Source organism: Somniosus microcephalus, chromosome 13 (genome assembly GCF_052327205.1).
Source record: "Somniosus microcephalus isolate GS21.2 chromosome 13, FLI_Smic_1.0, whole genome shotgun sequence".
In the NCBI taxonomy this organism is placed as follows: domain Eukaryota; kingdom Metazoa; phylum Chordata; class Chondrichthyes; order Squaliformes; family Somniosidae; genus Somniosus; species Somniosus microcephalus.
This window is the reverse complement of record NC_140999.1, coordinates 37,081,461-37,095,835: the sequence shown is the minus strand read 5'-3', so window position 1 is coordinate 37,095,835 and position 14,375 is coordinate 37,081,461. Positions and strand designations below refer to the sequence as shown.

Genomic DNA, 14,375 nt, shown 5'->3' with positions numbered 1-14,375 from the left:
CACAAGTTATAACCCTTCAGTCCCCAAGTCCTTTACAATTGCACTTTCAAAATCCCAACTGCCTAGCCTTTGAACATAGGAACAGCAGTAGGCCATTCAGCTGCTCGAGCCTGTCCGCCATTCAACGAGATCATGGCCCTTCATCGCTTCATCACTTAGGCAGTGCCGGTGTGCTCAATCATGCACCCGTCTCCACCTTTGGTGTCCATGTCTCATAGCAAAACCGTCACTCTCTCCCATCATGATCATTGCCTCCATCTAAGGTGTTATATCCATGTATCTTAATGTTGTGTCCTTCAATAATCAGACAACAGACTGCAGGGAACGATCAACAGGTGTTTACTGAATGAGGGTTCAAACTGCACCTGACTGTACAGATCACTACTCAGGGTTTATATACAGGTGTGGTCACTGCCGGTACTACAGGATACAGGAGCTGTAAAAAGTAGTTCTCCCCCTTACAATTCCTCCCCTTTTAGATTAACAGTACCATAACACTCATTTAACAATTAAATATCAAACTAATTACAATTAACACTTTTAACATGCAACATTAACTGAAAATAGTCTATTGAGAATTCAGTCTTTGGGGAGGCTTCCTGATTCTTTCTGGATAACGCCTTTCCCGAGTGTCTCGTTCTTGGTGCGGAGGCGATTCTAACACCCTGTCGTCAGTTGATTCATCAGCTTCCAATGCTATTGTTTCTGAGGTAGATGCGACCTGTACGTCGGATTCCTCACCAGGTACGTATGGCCGAGACATGGGGTTGACTCGTTCCTGTGACTCTAGGATCTGGTCAGCATGGCGTCTCACAATGTTCTCCCCAACATCCACTGTGTACATTAGTGGCCCCTGCCATGTGCATATCGTTCCTGGTTGCCATTTCTCTGTTCGGTAGTCGCGGGCCAAGACTGGTTGCCCTACATTGAAGCTCCTTGTCGGCTTCTCATTGATGTGCTGGAATTGCTTACTCTCAACATCTCTTCGTATATTTGGTCTGAGCAAATCCAGACGAGATCTCAACCTTCGGTTAAAGAACATCATGGCCGGGGCCTGGTTGGTGACTGCATGTGTCGCATTTCTGTAGGCTAACAGGAAATTGTCCACCTTATGCTGCAGTGGAATGTCGTCATCGCACATGGCCTTTACTACTTTTTTAAAGGTTTGTACGAACCTCTCAGCCAATCCATTTGTGGCTGGATGATACGGGGCGGATGTGTAATGCATTACCCCATTCCTTTTCATAAATCTTCGAAACTCTTCGGACACAAACTGTAGTCCGTTATCAGAGCAAATCTGCTCTGGCAAGCCGTTCCTGGCAAAAATTGTCCGTAGGACTGCAATAGTTTTCTCCGTGGTGGTGGAGGACATTTTGATCACCTCAGGCCATTTCGAGTGCGCATCCACGGCTATTAAAAACATTGGCCTAGAAATTCAGTTGTTTACGCCAGCCGCTAGCGCCTTAGGAGGAGGAGATGTGGGGCGCTAGGCGGCTAGCGGCCAGGCGCTGCGCGATCTGCGCCTCTCCCCAACTTCAGTAAAGATTTAGCGGCGGCGCAAAGCCTTTGCACGTGCTCAGCTGCACGCGCAGATCCTGACGTCATTTCATCGTGCAACGCCCTTTGTGCGCCCCAAACCGGAAATTCAGTGGCGCCGGCCTATTGCGTGCCTGGCGCCCCTAGCGACTGGTAGAGGGGAACGGTTCCCAGTCGCTGCGGGGCGCGGGGGGCGAATTAAAGGGCACTCCTCCTGCAGTAGAAATGGCAGCCATTTTGCAACACTCCTTCTTTGTGAGAGACGGATCTTTGCAGAGAGACAAAGGTAGAGAGCTTTCTTGTTTGGCTCAACACTCGCACAGGTACTTGTGGCTTCAGGCCACAGCTTTGCACTTGTCTTTAACTTCAGAGCCATAGCATTGATTGGAAACATATAATGGGGGCTGCAATGGGTGCAAACGTTGGCCTTCTCCATTGCATTCAAAGGGCTCAGAGACGCCGTGAGAGAGTGGCAGTCATGGCCAGAGGGAGAAGGGGCAACAGGCGTCGGCTAAGGAGGCCTTACCCACCCAGGGTATACCGCCAGCAGTTCTCATATCTGAACATGTCTGATGAGCAGTGTGTTCGGAGGCTGCGATTCCAAAGGGCGGTGGTCACCGAGATCTGCCACCTGCTTCGCGGAGATCTGCAGCCACAGCTGAGGAGCAGGACGTCTCTGTCGGTGGCAGTGAAAGTAACGGTGTCTCTCAACTTCTATGCCACCGGCTCCTTCCAATCCGCTGCTGGGGCATTTCCAACATCTCCCAGTTTGCCGTACATTGCTGCATCCGCCAGGTGACCAATGCCCTTTTCAGAAGGAGACGTCAGTTCATCTCCTTCTCCATGGCCCTTGTCAAGCAGCAACAGCGTGCAATGGGCTTTGCAGCATTAGCAGGCTTCCCCATGGTGCAGGGCGCCATTGACTGCACGCATGTGGCTTTGCGGGCACCTCTAGAGCATGCTGAGGATTACTGCAACCGGAAGGGCTACCATTCGCTCAACGTGCAGTTGGTGTGTGACCACAGGCAGATCATCCTAGCTGTCAATGCCCGCTTTCCAGGCAGCAGCCACGATGCCTTCATCCTGCGCCAGACTTCTGTGGCAGACATGTTCCAGGCCCAGCCTCACCCACGAGGATGGCTTCTCGGGGACAAAGGCTATCCTTTCTGCACCTGGCTGATGACCCCGCTCCGTGCGCCCAGCACCCCTGCTGAAGAGGGATACAATGACAGCCATCAAGCAACCAGGAACCTCATTGAGCAAACAATCGGCGTCCTGAAGCAACGGTTCCGCTGTCTGGATCGTTCCGGAGGAGCCCTACAGTACTCGCCTGAGCGAGTCTCCCATTTCGTGGTTGTGTGCTGCATGCTGCACAACCTGGCTATCCGCAGGACTCAGCCACTGTCACCAGACATTGGAGGACCACCAGAGGAGGAGGAGGAGGAGGAGGAGGAGGAGGAGGAGGAGGAGGAGGAGGACCAACACAGGAGGGAGGCAGAAAGTGCAAGGGCCGCCCGTCGGCGGCTTAATAAATGTCGGTTCTAGGCCCCCTCTCAGGGAATGGCTTGCACAAGATGAATGTAGCCGCTCCACAAGCCCTCAGCCGAGCAGGGCAACCAGGACTTCCAAAAGAAAGCATGGACAGTGCGATTTAAGAACATTTATTACTTTGATACCTCTGTGCCCTTCCCACATAACAAACTAATGGAGAGAAGCCCCCACCAAAAACACAAATCGAGCAGTCTCGGCCTTTCAAAAAACACAAATACACCAGTCTCGGCCTTTCAAAAAAACAAATCCACCCTCCCCCTTTAAGAGCTCACCGGCGCCAGAGTGTCTGCCGTCAATCAGCAACTCGCCGCACCTGCGCTGCGCCCGCCCTCGGGGGTTTCGCCCCGAGCCGCCGGCTTAGCGCCTAATGATAGTCGTGCATCGCCTGTTTTAGCGCAGCAGCAACCTCTTGGGGCGATGCCACTGAATATCGGTGAAGGTGGCGCGAAGTTGCGCCGGGCGCAAACTTTAGCGGCCGCCCGGCTGTAGCGCCCCAAACATGGCTATAATGAATTTCTAGGCCTTTGAGTCCATGAATGGACCAGCAAAATCAATATGCACCCATTGCCATGGAGATGAGGGCCACTCCCATTGGTGTAGAGGGGCATGTGGTGGTGCATTTTGGACCTTCTGGCATCCTGAGCAGCTCTTTGTCAGGTCTTCGATTTGCTGATCGATCCCCGGCCACCACACATAAGCCCTAGCAAGGCTTTTCATTTTCACCCCTCCCAGATGACCTTCGTGAAGCTCATTGAGCACTCTCTCCCTTAACTTGGGTGGAATTACCACTCGGGATCCACACATCAAGGTGCCCTGGCATACTGACAGCTGTTCTCTTCTGGATGAGAATGCTGGCAACAGTGAGTCGCCATGTGCTGGCCATCCCTTCACCGTCAAATCATATACCCGAGACAGTGTCGGGTAATTTCGGGTCTCCTTCTCTATACCAGCATTAGTTACTGACAAGCATTCAATTATAGTCGAATGAAATATTTCGACAGGATCCACTGCTGGTGCTTCCTCCGCAGTAGGCAGTGGCAGGCGTGATAGCCCATCAGCGTTTCCATGCTGTTTCATGCCCTTGTACTCGATTTCATATTGGTGCGCCCCTAGAAAAAGGGACCATCTTTGTAGCCGTTGCGCAGTCATCACCGGAACGCCCTTCTTTGGATTAAAGATGGAAACAAGTGGTTGGTGGTCAGTCAGCAAGGTGAACTTCTGCCCATGCAGATAGTGATTGAACTTTTTCACTCCCCACACTAGGCTGAGGGCCTCCCTGTCAATCTGGGCATAGTTACGCTCGGCTGAGGTTAGTGACCGAGACGCAAAGGCTACTGGCCTCTCCGAGCCGTCCGGGAATTTGTGCGACAGCACCACTCCAATGCCGTAGGGTGATGCATCACACGCCAACCGAATTGGTAGTGCTGGGTTGAAATGAGCCAACACCTCTTTTGATGTGATCAATGCTTTGCTCTTCTGGAAAGCTCGTTTACATTCGTCACTCCACTTCCATGGTACCCCCGTTTGCAGTAGGGTGTTCAGTGGGTGTAGTACGGTAGACAAATTCGGCAAGAATTTATGGTAGTAGTTCACCAGCCCGAGGAACGACCTCAGTTGTGACACATTTTCCGGTGCTGGAGCCTTGACTACTGCCTCAATCTTTTCAGGGGACTTATGTAACCCCTCTTCATCAATAACGTGGCCACAATATGAGATCTGCTTCTGGAAAAACTCGCATTTGTGGCGATTAGCTCGGAGCCCATATTCCTTCAATCTAGTGAGCACCTGCTCCAGGTTGGCGAGGTGATCACTGTCATTTTCGCCCGTGACCAGGATGTCATCCAAATAACACTGGGTCCCTGGAATCCCTTGCAGGACTTGTTCCATTGCCCTTTGCCAAATAGCCGGAGCTGATGCTACCCCGAACACCAGCCAGTTGTATTGGTAGAGACCTTTATGAGTGTTGATCGTGAGGTACTGTTTCGAGGCTTCTTCTACCTCCATTTGCAGGTACGCCTGGGCCAGATCAATCTTAGTGAAGCGTTTCCCTCCAGATAGCGAGGCGAAAATATCTTCAATCCGCAGAAGCGGATATTGTACAGCGTGAAGGACTGGGTTCACTGTCACCTTAAAGTCCCCACAGATGCGAACCTTCTTTGGTTCCCCAGGCATATTACTCAACGACCTCTTCATTACAGGAACGATGGGTGTAGCCCACTCGCTCCAGTCCACTTTGGACAGTACTCCTGAACATTCCAAACCTTCCAGCTCTGCTTCGACGGCTGGGCGGATCGCATAAAGTCTGGCCTTAAAAACTTTGGGCTTGCATTTTCCTCTATTTTGATCGTCGCTGTTATGCCTTTTAGTGTTCCGAGTCCCTGCTGGAACACTTCTTGTGCGTCAGTTAGCATTTTTGACAGTCGTCCAGGTGTGACGTCGTCATCCTTTTTGGCATCTACAGTCAGTGCTGTTAAGTATGTGTATTGTATTGAACAATTAACACAAAGACTTAAACGTATAACTCAAACAGGTCTTTACTGGTTGGAGGTAGGGACTGCACATAGGTCTTTACTTCATGCCCACAGGCGGGAACTGAGGGGAATCAGTACCCACAGTACTATTTATACCCCTATGGCCAGGAGTGGTACTGCGTATCACTACGCCCAACAAGTAGTGCAGTCCTGTCCATAGGTTCAAAGTAGCACACATATTACATACACAACATTCCTCCCTTCCTAGCTTTACAGTCATCTCCCCATTTAACATAACGTAATAACATATATACATATATAACTTCAGGTTTACATAACAGAATAACATAGATACATAGATAACTTCATGTCAAAAACAGATCACAGATTCAGTCTCTGCGGAAAACAGTTCACAGATTCAATCTCTGTGGTGTAGTCGGTTCACGTTGCTAGAGTGACTCATTCAATAGTCCTTCCATGGATTTAACAGTTTGAACTTCCGAACTGAATTGGCTCCGTTCGGAGGGACCACGTGTGTGATCTGGTAGCGGTGATAATGGTTCAGATGGGTCATCTTCTGTTTTTACTTTTCCTTTTCTGCTTCTTGGAGACTCTCTGGGCTCCATTGTCAGCTGCCACAGCTGCCAGCTGCATGCGCAGTTCCTCCTTCTCTTCCTCCTGTTTCCGTCGTAGAGCCAGCTTCTCCCGATGTTCCGTAGACTTTTGGTGCTCCTCCATGATTTCTGCACTTTGGGAGTCGAAGTTACAAGCTGGGCAGGACAGGACATCGTAATATTCGGTGTCGTCCTGAGCTAGACCAGTGAGAGGGTCGTCTATTTCCTCCATACCTAGCTGGACGTTAGCCAGCTCTTGTTCCAAATCCAGACATCTTTCCTGAAGAGACTTCTTCATGTGTACCTCTGCATCCAGCTTTTTCTGGGCTTTCAGCAAGTCGTTTACTAGTGACCTCATTTGTGATTTTAATACTTCAACTTCCTTTGGAGATTGATTGATCGGACTATGCAATCCCTCTACCGGAGCAGCTGTTTCAGCGGTCTGTTGTTCTACGTTGACGTGAGTCAGCGTACTTTTGGCATCCAAGGGCTGCTCTGTTGCAGTCATCTCAGTCTGTGTTGCCACCTCAGCTCTTCCAATAACCTTTGAGAGCTCCGAACCCCTTTCATTTGAATATTGAAGTTCATGTTCAAGTTTTTCCCATTTCAGAGTCCTGTCCTTCAGCATATGCAGGAGTTGGCTGACCGTTAACTCCTCTGACATCAGACGTTTTGTGTGCTCCTGCTCCATTTTCTCCATCAGCTGCTTCTGTTGTCTTTCCAGATTCTCCAACTCTATATCAAAGAACTCTTTCGTTGCATTCAACTCTTGCTCAAAACGGCGAAGCATTTGTTCTAATTGCTGTTGTAGTTTGAAATGGAGTTGAGTTCGAGCCCGGTGTCCCTCAGAAATGGGCACATCAGTAGACTTGCCAGACTCAGAATCCAGTTAAACTATGTTGTTGTTGCTCAGTGGAATTCTGTGCTGAAACTTTGTCTTTTGCACCTGAGTTGGGCTTACCATCATCCGTTCCAGAGTCTGGGCCGACTATCTTCACCGAGTTCTCACTCGTTATTGTTTGTAGGAAATGCCAGTCCATATTCATTTTCCTAATCCACTCCCGTCCTAGTAGTGGAGGACCTCCTTCAGATATCACATATAAGTCCATTATTTGACTGTCTTCGCCCTTGTGGGCCACTGCAACCTCTATTTTCCCGATGGGGTACACTCTTTGCCCCGTGTATGTTTTCAATATAATCCCCGTATCCTGTAGGGGAATATGTTGGAATAACTTTCCGTAATCTTTCTTATTTATGACCGTCAATGCCGATCCAGTGTCCAATTCCAGTTTTACTTGGACTCCTTCTATCTGAAGAGTGACCCAAATTGTCTGGAGGTCTGCACCCTTACCAGCGTTGAGTACTCTTAAGCTAGCCAGTTCATTACAGCTTAAGCTAGCCAGTTCATTACTGCTAGCGTCTGAATCGGACTCCTGTTCGGTCACCTTGTGTACCTTTGCGTATTTTCCTTGCGGTGACTTCTTGCTGCTGGTCTTCTTCCCTGACCTGCATACTCTAGCTATATGTCCAAGCCTACCACAAGTTCTACATTCTTGGTTTTTAAACCAACACTGGTTCTGATCATGCGTTGTCTTTCCACAACGATAACATTTGCCAGAACTCACACCCAATTTGTGTGCACTGAGCTCCGGTGACCGTAGCTGCATTACTGCCGTGCCTCTCGCTGCGGCTTCGTGTGCTGCTGCCATAGTGACCGCCTTCTCAAGCGTCAGCTCATTCTCCTCGAGCAGTCGCTTTTGTGTATCCTGTTTAAATAAACCACACACAAATTTGTCTCGTAGTGCATCTGTCAATCCCGTTCCAAACTGGCAATATTTCGCTAATTTACGCAATTCCAGCAAATATTCAGCATTGCTTTCATGCTGTAGCTGCCTTCTGTCGTAAAATTTAAATCGTTCCGCTAGCATCAGCGGCGTGGGGTTTAGATGATCTTTCAGGACAGTAACAATCTCATCGAACGTCTTATCCGCCGGTTCATCTGGTGATAACAGGTGTTTCAATTGCCCGTACGTCTTCGCACCCATTAAATTTAATAATGTTAGAGCTTTATCTTGGTCACGAATTTTATTGGCCTTACAATAATTTTTTACTCTTTCAACATATATGGCCCAATCTTCGAGGTCACTATCAAAGGTGCTAATATTCCCGTGTTTAGGCATTGTAGATTTGCAATTTCTCAGATTTTATTTTCTTTACTTGTTATCAAAGATGGCGGCTTCCCGCTCTTGCCGTCGTCCTCCGCCCACAAAATGGCGGTTTTCCCGCGCTTGGCGGTCTTCACCCGTCCCCCGACGCCGTCTCCCTTCAGCCCTCGAGTGCGGCCCTTATCTTCGCCGCGATCGATAGCCGCGACTCTCGCACCTTGAGCTTCTGCAGCCGCCGCGCCTTTCAGTCCGAGTGCGGCTCTTATCTTTGGTCCCGATCGCTGGCCCGGCTGCGCCCCTCACTTCAAAGCGGCCCGGCCCTTATCTGCCGATCGCTATCGCCGTAGGCTACCTCTCTCTCTTCCCCAGTCCTGTCTTTACTCCGGTTCACAAGCTGATGGAGGCTTCAGGGTCCTAATGCTTGTCTCATCCAGTCGCTGGAAGCTGTCAGGATTTCTGCTGCCCTTCAGTTTTGACTGGGGTGTTGAGGATTGAAACCTCTCTTCAACGTCCTGTCTTTGGACGAAGCCGCCTGGAATAACTGCCGCAGGGTAAGAGCCTGACTCGTCGCCAGTGTTAAGTATGTGTATTGTATTGAACAATTAACACAAAGACTTAAACGTATAACTCAAACAGGTCTTTACTGGTTGGAGGTAGGGACTGCACATAGGTCTTTACTTCATGCCCACAGGCGGGAACTGAGGGGAATCAGTACCCACAGTACTATTTATACCCCTATGGCCAGGAGTGGTACTGCGTATCACTACGCCCAACAAGTAGTGCAGTCCTGTCCATAGGTTCAAAGTAGCACACATATTACATACACAACAAGTGCTTGTATGGAATGCCAATCTAGCTGTATCTTCCAGATCCATTCACGTCCTAGTAGTGGTGGTCCTCCATCTGGCAATACATATAGGTCCATTTTTGGTGTTTCCTTGCCGTTATATATAATTTTCACCCTTATTTTCCTTTGGGGTAGACTTTTTGCCCCGTGTACGTCTTCAAGACAATCTTTGTATCTCTCAAGGGTATATGTGAGAATAGCCGCTTGTAGTCCCTTCGGTTTATGACTGTTAGGGCTGATCCTGTGTCCAATTCCATTTTCACTTGGACTCCTGCTATCTTGAGCGTGACCCAGATAGTTTGGTGATCCTCCGTTTTGATCACATTATGTAGTTTCAGACAACCCAGCTCCTTGCTTCCGGAGTCTGTATCACTCTTCTGTTCGTCTGAACTACTGTCCATCACCTTATGTACCTTCTTGTACTTCTCCTGTGGAGATTTCTTGCTGCTGGTTTTCTTTCCCGACCTGCAGACTCTTGTTATGTGTCCTACTTTTCCACACTGTCTGCACACTTTGTCCTTGAACCAGCAATCATTATGGTCATGTGTTGTTCTGCCGCAGCGATAGCACTTCACTGTTCCGTATGACATTTCATTTGTGCCATATTCTTGCGGTCTCCGTTGTATCTCTGCAGCGCCCCGTGCTGCTGCTTCGTGTGATACTGCAATGCTGAAAGCCTTGTCCAGCGTAAGATCCTTTTCTGATAGAAGCCGTTTCTGGGTTCCTTCACTTTGAAGCCCACACACAAACTTGTCCCTTAACGTATCTGCTCGTCCCGTTCCAAACTGGCAGTGTTTCGATAGCTTGCGCAGTTCCGTTAAATACTCAGCATTACTTTCATCTTTATGCTGGTTCCTTTTGTGAAACTTAAATCTTTCTGCTATCAGCAGCGGTGTGGGGTTTAAGTGGTCCTGTAGGATTGACACTATGTTTTCAAAATCCTTTTCTACTGGCTTCTCTGGGGTTACTAGGTTTCGTAGTAAGCCATACGTTTTTGCACCCATTCAATTCAACAATATCAGCGCTTTCTTGTCATCATGCACTTCATTCGCCTTGCAGTATACTTCTATGCATTCGACATATGTCATCCAGTCTTCGACTTCATTGTCGAACGCTGTGATACTGCCACTCTTCGGCATTTTTGGGTGTGGTTAGACTGGCTTAAAATGGCGTCTCCCGCGCTTTCCTTTTTTCCCCACTGCGGCTTAAAATGGCGTCTCCCGCGCTGCTGCCAACGCCGCTCTCGGCGGTCCTCGTGGCAAATGGCGACGCCCTGTGGGTTTTGTGCGCTGCTCCTGCGCTGCTGCCAATGCCGCTCTCTGCGGTCCTCGTGGCAATGGCAGTGCCTAGTGTTTTCCTGCGCACCTCTCTCCCCCGTTGACGCTGCTCGGCCCTTGAACACCGGCTGCGCTCTGCTCTCTCTCGTCTCTCTCCCCGTTGACGCTGCTCGGTCCTGAACACCAGCTGCGCCCTGTGCGCTCTGCCCTCTCTCTCTCCCCCATCGACGCTGCTCGGCCTTTTTCTGTGCCGCTCGGTCGGCTCTAGCCGCCGCTGTCCGGGAAGGGTCTGCGCAGTACCTGTTGCCAGCCCATTTCGCTGGACCACCGTGACTGGAAAGCCAAGCGTGGCTCTCGACAGCCTCCCCTGCGATGCTCAAATCTCCGCTGGATGACTGCGCGGTTGCCCATGGTCGACGCCCGTGCTTCTGGACTCGACCTCCTTCCACTGTTCTCCAGGAGCGAATCCCTGGGAGGTGATGCAGAGTTGCAGGTAGGTTCGAATCTGCGTCGTCGCCAATGTTATATCCGTGTATCTTAATGTTGTGTCCTTCAATAATCAGACAACAGACTGCAGGGAACGATCAACAGCTGTTTACTGAATGAGGGTTCAAACTGCAACTGACTGTACAGATCACTACTCAGGGCTTATATACAGGTGTGGTCACTGCCGGTACTACAGGATACAGCAGCTGTAAAAAGTAGTTCTCCCCCTTAAAGGTACATACATTACATAAGGGGTGCAGACTTGAACATATCTTGCATAAGAACATAAGAAATAGGAGCAGGAATAGGCCACTTGGCCCCTTGAACCTGCTCCGCCATTCAATAAGATTATGGCTGATCTTGGGCTCAAAGCCACTTCCCTACCCGCTCCCCATAACCCTTCACTCCCTTATCTTGCAAAGATCTTTCTATATCCACCTTAAATGTATTTAATGACCCAGCTTCCATGGCTCTCTGGGGCAGAAAATTCCACAGATTTACAACCCTCTGAGAGAAGAAATTCCTCCTCATCTCAGTTCTAAAAGGGCGACCCTTTATTCTGAAACTATGCCTCCGAGATCTAGATTTCCCCACGAGGGGAAACATCCTCTCTGCATCTACCTTGTCGAGCCCCATTAGTATCTTATATGTTTCAATAAGATCACCTCTCATTCTTTTAAATTCCAATGAGTATAGGCCCAACCTGCTCAACCTTTCTTCATAAGTCAACCCCTCAACTCTGGAATTAACCTGGTGAATCGTCTCTGAACTGCCTCCAATGCAAGTATATCCTTCCTTAAATAAGGAGACCAAAACTGTATGCAGTACTCAAGGTGTGGTTTCACCAATACCCTGTACAGTTGTAGCAGGACTTCACTGCTTTTATACTCCAACCCCCTTGCAGTAAAGGCCAACATTCCATTTGCCTTTTTGATTACTTGCTGTACCTGCATGCGAACTTTTTGTGTTTCATGCACAAGGATCCCCAGGTCCCTCTGAACTGTAGCATTTTGTAATCTCTCTCCATTTAAATAATAGTTTGCTTTTTTATTTTTCCTACCAAAGTGTATAACCTCGCACTTTCCCGCATTATACTCCATCTGCCAAATGTTTGCCCACTCACTTAGCCTGTCTATATCCCTTTGCAGATTCTTTGAGTCCTCTGCACAACTTGCTTTTCCACCCATCTTTGTGTCATCCGCAAACTTGGCTACATTACTCTCGGTCCCTTCATCCAAGTCATTAATGTAGATTGTAAATAGTTGAGGCCCCAGCACCGACCCCACTAGTTACCATTTGCCAACCAGAAAATGATCCATTTATTCCGACTCTCTGATTTCTGTTAGTTAGCCAATTCTCTATCCATGCTAATATATTACCCCCAACTTCGTGAGCTGTTATCTTATGCAGTAACCTTTTATGTGGCACCTTATCGAATGTCTTCTGGAAATCCAAATACACCACATCCACTGGCTCACCTTTGTCCACCCTGCTTGTTACATACTCAAAGAACTCCAGCAAATTTGTTAAACATGATTTCCCTTTCATAAAACTATGCTGACTCTGCTTGACTGCATTATGATTTTCCAAATGCCCTGCTACTGCTTCCTTAATGAAGGACTCCAGCATTTTCTCAACGACAGATGTTAGGCTAACTAATCTATAGTTTCCTGCTTTCTGTCTCCCTCCTTTCTTAAATGGTTGGTTCCATTACATACTGTTCTAGGAAACCATCCCGGATACATTCTATGAACTCCTCCTCAAGGCTGCCATGGCTAATTTGATTTGTCCAATCAATATGGAGATTAAAATCACCCATGACTATTACCGTACCTTTTTTACAGGCCTCCATTATTTGTTGATTTATACTCTGTCCAACAGTATTGCTATTGTTCGGGGGCCTGTAGACTACACCCACCAGAGATTTTTTCCCCTTATTATTTTTTATCTCCCCCCAAACCGATTCTACATCTTGATCTTCTGAGCCAATATCATTTCTCACCACTGCACTGACCCCATCCTTTACCAACAAAGCCACCCCACCTCCCTTTCCTTTCTGTCTAACCTTCCGAATTGTCAAATACCCTGGAATATTCAGTTCCCAGACCTGGTCACCTTGCAACCATGTCTCTGTAATGGCGATCAGATCATACCCATTTGTATCTATTTGTGCCGTCAACTCATCCATCTTGTTACAAATGCTGCGTCCATTCAGATATAGAGCTTTTAACTTTGTCTTTTTACCATTTCTCCTTGTTTTGGCCCCATTTTCTGTTGCACTCTTATTTTTAAACATTCTGTCCCTTCCTGTCACACTCTGGTTATTATTTCCCCCATCTCTATCCTGCTCTATTTTTTTCTCATTTCTCATTGACTTTTTAAATTCCCGCTCACCTGGACCCTCCCCCCAACTATTTAGTTTAAAGCCCTCTCTACAGCCCTAGTTATTCGATTCGCCAGGGCTCCAGCCCCAGCGTGGTTCAAGTGAAGCCCGTCCAAACGGAACAGCTCCCTCTTATCCCAGTACTGGTGCCAGTGCCCCACAAATCGAAACCCATTTCTCCCACACCAATCTTTGAGCTACTCGTTCATTTCTCTGATCTTATTTACCCTATGCAAATTCGCTCGTGGCTCAGGTAGTAATCCAGAGATTATTACCTTTGTGGTTCTGCTTTTTAATTTAGCCCCTAGCTGCTCATGCTCTTTCAGCAGAACCTCTTTCTTTGTCCTACCTATGTCTTACCTATGTACCTAGGTGGACCATGACAACTGGATCTTCCCCCTCCCACTCCAAGGGGTAGATTTTCCTGAAGCTGTCGGGAAGGAGGCGGGGTTTCAACTTTCGGGTTTTAGTCCCACCTACATCGACGTCCAGCCAATCTGCGCGATTTTCCCTTGATTGACCTTGTTGAGCCCGCCCAGCAGGCTCAGCAGGCCAATTAAGGGCCACCCGGCAACAGGTAACGTCACAGACTGAAATTTCATCTGTCAAGAGTTCTTGACAGATGAAATATCAATGTTTCACAGCTGTTTGAAGCTGTCAAACACTGACAGTCTGACTTCTAACCTGAGTCCTTCTACACAGACTCAGTTAGAACTCTCACTGGCAATGAAAGCTGAAGGCTGTCACTTTTGACAGATCGCAGCCATTTTGCTTTCAGTGCCGGCTGAGTGATGGACTCCCGAAACCTGGAGGAAGAAAGGCTGTTAAGGTAAGTACAGGTAATTTAAACTTCTTTACACACTTTAGACACACCAAACACACTTACCTTTGTACTTATGCACCCATCACTCACCTGAACACTGACATCGCGACCCCTCCAAGTCCTTCAACTCGACGGCCCGACTGCTCTAACCTGGCGTGGTTTGGAGCCGTCGGGAATCCCACACGACACCCCTCAAAATAGGGATTAGGCTAAAAACTGCCT

The 14,375-nt window shown here is 48.5% G+C and overlaps 1 protein-coding gene across 1 annotated transcript in view; it reads left to right on the top strand.

Annotated features, from left to right (window-relative positions):
• LOC147108225 (serine/threonine-protein kinase NIM1-like) overlaps positions 1-14,375 on the top strand; it is a 41,480-nt gene that overhangs the window by 10,574 nt on the left and 16,531 nt on the right. The window lies entirely within an intron of this gene.